We start from the raw sequence: 6,064 nt of genomic DNA, 5'->3' as shown, positions 1-6,064 counted from the left end.
TCTTTTTCTAAAGAATCTTGATTTTTTTTGGCACATCTCATAGATGAACTTCAGAATTAGCTTGCCAATTCTACAAAATACCCTGTTGGAATTTTGATTAACATCGTATCACATGTATTATTTAACTTAGGGAGCTTTAATATCTGTATAATATTGAATCTTTTTATCTAGGAATATCTTTTATGGCTTTCATTAAAATTATATGGTTGTCTTCAATAAATTTCACACTTTTAAGGTTTTTTTTAGGTAATTCAAGGTTTCATTGGAAATGAATTATAACTCTCTTCTCTATTACATTTTTAAATTAGTTGTTGCTAATTATAGAAAGGCTATAGATTTTTATAGGTTAATCTTATTTCTACCTTTCTGAAAATTTAATTAGTCTAGAAATATGTGATTGCCTTGGATTTTCTGGGTATATATCTGTTTATTAATTATATATAAATAATTCATATTTATTTATTTTTCCTGATCTTTTTGTATTGACCAGTAACTTTAGGGCAAAAGTATTGACTGTAAAAGTAGGTTTCATTATATCTTGTTCCTGACTTTTATGGACACGTGGTATTTTACTCTACAGAATAGTTTACAGTTATTTTACTTTTCAGAATGATACTTGGAAATTGGCAAAATGTTGGTAATTGTTGAAGATGAGTGATAGACACACTGAGCTCATTAATCTATTCTTTCTGTCTGTATATGTTTGAATTTCCATAATAAAGGGTTAAATGAAAAAATAGAGGTGAAAAAAAAAGAATAAGAATTGTTTTAGGTTTTTGGTGGAAACCCCTTTTCAAATTAAGGAAGTATGTTTTTTTTCCTAGCTTATTATAAATTTTCTGTTTGGGGTGGGTATAGAATATGTGTCTTCAAAAAACTATCTTTGAAAGAAAAACTGTGACAGGGCCTATCCATCTCAAAAGACCAAGGAAAAGTATGAGAATCTCAACATAAAGAATTGAGAACTCATTCACCAAATATTTAGATTGGCTTCTCTTTCTTTTCGTCAACTGACAGTTTTCAATAAAAGGAGAAGTGCCTCCAGGGCCCTAGCACACTACTGCCAACAGAGAAGGGACTAAATAAATAATGTATCATTGTTAGAGGGTTTTGGGGAGGAGAAGTCATGTTAGCTGTATTGTACCATCCAGGTCCGCTCTCAGGACTGAAGGATTTATTCCCCCAGATGCTGGGATGATGGTGGGCTGACACTCTTCAGCTTCCGACCCTTTCAGGAATTGCTCGTGGCTGAAAAGCACCACCTTGCTCAAGCTTCTGCTTCCTTCCCAGGAGCGGCTGCATCCAATGACTGGCCTGTGTGGGGCTGTAAAATCCCAGCTTCCTTGTCCGACTCAGATCACGGTGAAAGGGCTTTCTCAGCTTCCGAGCTGCCTGCCTGCTGGGTGGCTGAGGCTTTAGAGTTGCCAGATAAAATAAATACAGATGCCCAGTTAACTTTGAATTTTAGATAAACAACACTTTTTTTAGAATCAGTATGTCCTAAATACTGCATGGGACACATTGCTACTAAAATTCTTTTTGCTGTTTACCTGAAATTCTAACTAGGCATCCTGTGTGTTTATTTACTAAATTTGGCAGCCCTATAAAGCATTGCAATCTAACTTGTCCTGGAAGCCTGTTTCTTTCCCTTACTCTACAGGTGTTGATTCTGAGAGCACTCCCCAACCAACTTCCTGCATGCTAACTTTTGTCTCAGAGTCTGCTTCCTGGGTAACGAGTCTGCAACAGGGTGAAAATTAAAGTAAAATATTTCCTTGCCCTGTCCAAATTTCAGAACCAATAGAGAGATTGGCACCTGGGTCCAAAAGACAGAGATCTCATTGGGGTGATTACTGAAGAATGGTGACTAGAGAACGTGGCTACTTCTGAGAGCCCAACGGGTTTGCTAATATGTCATTCCCAATCGAATTTACTAAGGGTGCCTCACTAAGTCTACTTTATAGCTGTGCCTGTTACCTGTTCATCAATTTAGGTAAGTCATTCCTCCTCTCTTGGGAAGGTGTAAGGGGGTGAGCAAGAAGCCAGGACTGCTAACTCTTGCTATAGTGCATCTACATGAAAACATAAAGCCAAGGGAAAGAGGTCTCTCACTAAACATGGCTTTAAAACCAGGATAAAAGCAGCCCTGTTCAAATGGTCAATGCAGATGATCATATTTTGCCTGATGCAAAACAGGCGGAGACCTCTGAAAGTATGGATTCTGTCTCTTTTGCCTCCTCTGACTTTTCTCGTCTAAGTGAGGGATTTCCTCAGGACTTTTCTTGTCTCTCTTCTTTATGTGATCTGCTTTGTCAAGCTATCTAGTCTTAATGTAATGCTTTCAGAGGCATCACCTTCAAATCCACATTTGCTTTGCCCTCTGTCCTGAGCTTCATTCAGTTCTGTATTTCAGTTTTATCCCCTACCCCTCAATTTTCTTGAAAGACCCTAAATCCAGTATATTTCTGCTTCAGCCACACTCCTGTCATGGTGTGAACAAATTTCCATTCAAGTTGCCAAGCAATGAGGGGTATGTTGTGAGGAGAATGCACGTGAGAACCTGGTGAAAACAAATATCAAGGCTTCAAGAAGAGCAGGGACAGGAGGATGGAACAAGACTTGAATGGCTTTTGTTTTAAATTTTCAAAGCACCTGTTTCTTGAGTGCTTACTATGTGCTGAACAAGAAAGGAATCCCAAACACCCTGTGAAGGGCCTCAGCTGTAGCTGTTGGGAGATTTCTACTCTAGTGATTCAGTCTTCACAGGACTCACTTTCTGTGTGTTTTGCTTCCTTCTGTTGTAACTGCTGGCATAAGTTTTCTCTCCGTCTCACGGCTTTCGCTTCTTCATTTTACTTATGCTTTGTGGTTCTTCTCAAGTTGATGACCGTTCTTGGCATCCTTTCAGGGTCACCTACATTTAACAGCCTTATTTCCTTGTGTGTGTATTTCTCTCCAGATTCCCAAGATAAGTATTTGATTGGCTGTGCTCAGGTTTTAGAGGCAGGGCTGCTCATAGGTCCCTGATGACACTATAGGTTGGCTGCGTCTGGATCAGATATTAACACAAGTTTAACCAGTTATGATTGGAGGGGTTATGTGGTCCCCAAGGGCTGCCTTTTACCCCTTTTGCAAGCCCCTCATCAGGGCAAGCACAATGACCAGCACAGGCCCATCGCTTCCCCAAAGGGAAGCTCAATCTTTCCCTTTGGTTAAAGGAACAACCGTCTTGCTTTCCAGTTAGTTGGGAAACCTAGTCTCATATTTGAATCCATTTTTCTCTTGATTTCCAATTTGTACCTGCCAAGTCACATTGATTCTTTGTAGACTGTCAGTCAGCTCAGGCTTCCATACCAAAATACCATAGATTGGATGGCTTAAACAACAGAAATTCATTTCTAATGGTTCTGGAGGCTGGAAAGTCAAAAATCAAGATGCCAGCATGGATGGTCAGGTCCTGATGAAGGCTCTGTTCCTGGCTTGCAGATGGCCACCTTCTCCCTATATCCTTACATGGCAGAAAGAAAGAGAGAGCAAGCTTTCTGGTGTCTCTCTCTCTCTTTTTTTTTATGTTTGTTTATTTTTGAGAGAAAGAGAGAGACAGCGCAAGTGGGGGAGAGGTAGAGAGAGAGGTAGACACAGAATCTGAAGCAGTCTCCAGGCTCCAAGTGGTCAGCACAGAGCCCGACAAGGGGCTTGAACTCATGAACCACCACGAGATCATGATCTGAGCCCAAGTCCAATGCTTAACCTCTTAACTGACTGAGCCACCCAGGCGCCCCCTGGTGTCTCTTCTTATAGAGGCACTAATCCCATCACGAGGGCCCTATCCTCATAATCTCATCTAACCCTTATTACTTCCTCTCCCAATACCATCAGGGGGTAGGCTTCAATGTCTGAATTTGCGGGCAGACACATTCAGTCCATAACTTGGACTATTATCTGTTCCCTTGTCTTAATTCTCACTGTAATTGTTCACATCCAGAAACTCCTTATGCCTTTCTTAGACCCTTACAAGAAATAACCTTTTAACATATTTTTCCCATTTCTGCTGATTTCACATCCTGCTTTCATACGTTCTCTTTTTTTTTCTTTTTTTTACATTTATTTATTTTTGAGAGAGCACAAATGGGGGAGGGGCAGAGAGAGAGGTAGACACAGAATCTGAAGCAGGATCCAGGCTCTGAGCTGTCTGCACAGAGCCCAACACAGGGCTTGAACTCACAAACTGTGAGATCATGACCTGAGCCGAAGTCGAATGCTTAACTGACTGAGCCACCCAGGCGCCCCTTCCATACTAACTTTCTTAAAGTTCATCTTTTATCATGTCCCTCTGCTGCTCAAATAACTTCAATAGCTGCCTGAAATTAATTGAATAAAGTTCAAATGTCTTCATTTGTCATTGAAGGGCGATGGATGCTTTTAATATGTTTTCCAATCATTTTCCATCTTGAGTCTGTGTTTCTTAAAGTGTAGTCCTCAGGACACCTGACCCAGATGTACTTGGATGTTGTTGAAAGTAGTTTCTTAAGAGCCTCCCTAGAAACAGGGAATGATATCTCTGTGAGTGGGGCCCAGGAATCTGTATTGAAGACAGGAATCCTAGTCGATTTTTTTATATACTAAACTTCAGGAGAGTGTACCCAGTATGGTCAGTGAGGATAAGGAGAGTCCTCATTTTTGTGGATACTTTGAAAGGAGAGATCAGAATGTTTTTTATGGAGTAATGTAGAGATTACACTCCTCTGGTGGTCACAGCATAATTAAAAATGGCCAGTTCATCCTCTGTATCAAGTGGCTGGTGATTCTAATTTTTTAAGGCAGTGATTTTCTTTTCTCGTCTTTTCTTTTCTTTTCTTCTCTTTTTTCTTTTCTTTTCATCTTGTCTTTTCTTTCTTTTTTTAAGGCAGAGGTTTTCAAGCTGTGCTCTGAGGAGCACTCAGAGGCCCCACAGAAAGTGAGGGGCACCTGAGTAGATGGGCTTCATAGCTTCATTTTCTCCTCTTTCACTAAAATAATTCCACTTTTATCTGTTTTAAATTTTCAGATTGTAAGGTTATATATACATATATTATGGGGTGTTGCCATTTATTTATGACAAATATTCCACGTCCGTGATCTTCTCCAGGAAACCATGCCATCGACCTTGGCCAGTCAGAGGATAGAGTCATCGGACTCACCCATCCTACTAATGGCCCCACATGTAGTGTAGGTTTTAAACTGATGGTTGAACCTGCCTGTAACCCTGTGACTACATTCATCTGGATGGACATGTGGTGCTTGGCAGTGATGATGGTGGTTGCTGGTGGAGCATTTCCGTGGCCGGTACAGGTCCATGAGCTTGTGTGCATAGGTCTGCATGTCAAGAGCGCACCTGCTGCCACTGCCACGAGAGCGGGTGCAGAAAGAAAAGTAAGACATATTTGAAAGAAGTGTTCTGGTTTAAGGTTTTCTAAGTATCTGTTCTGGTTTTAATCACATCTTTTACTCTTCCAACTTTCAAGCCATTTGAGAACTAAGTGCACTAGTTTGATGGAGATTAAAAAAAAAATCAGCTTTATCATTGGTAAAGCTCAACTGGGAATTGCAGCCTGGATCCATGGCAACAATCAGGTTTTCCAATATCATTCCTCCAAGACTCAACTTTAGGACAACTCACCCCAGGGAGTAATACCTTTCCTTGATAGTCCTCAGCTTTTTGACCTTTTATTAATTCTTAGGGTTTTCCACGGGCAGTGTGGCAAATTTCCTTGGTAGAGGAGATGGTCAGTTTCTCCAGATGGTCTTGCTTCTTCCTTCTTAAGAGCAGACTTCTAATTCCAGCCACAACTTCCCTGAGAATCATGTGGATTTTCTTTTGCTGTGAGAAGGCTCTGAAATGGGACAGAAGAGGAGCACAAATTAAAAGATCAGCACAGCTGCTCTGCATTCTTGCCTGAAAATGAGTCCCCATTCTATTTCTTATTTCAATTTATGCCCAGCTATGTTAGAGAATATCAGAAATGAGCACAGATGACAACATAAAATTTCCAAATAATATAATATCAGCAATATAAAAACAGCC

The 6,064-nt window shown here is 40.4% G+C and overlaps 1 pseudogene; it reads right to left on the bottom strand.

Annotated features, from left to right (window-relative positions):
- Positions 1–1,215: 1,215 nt before the first annotated feature.
- On the bottom strand, positions 1,216–5,361 carry LOC122225455 (annotated as a pseudogene).
- Between the last annotated feature and the right edge of the window lie 703 nt (positions 5,362–6,064).

Source organism: Panthera leo, chromosome B4 (assembly GCF_018350215.1).
Source record: "Panthera leo isolate Ple1 chromosome B4, P.leo_Ple1_pat1.1, whole genome shotgun sequence".
In the NCBI taxonomy this organism is placed as follows: Eukaryota; Metazoa; Chordata; class Mammalia; order Carnivora; family Felidae; genus Panthera; species Panthera leo.
The sequence above is the reverse complement of the archived record's forward strand: the minus strand, read 5'-3'. Positions and strand labels throughout refer to the sequence as shown.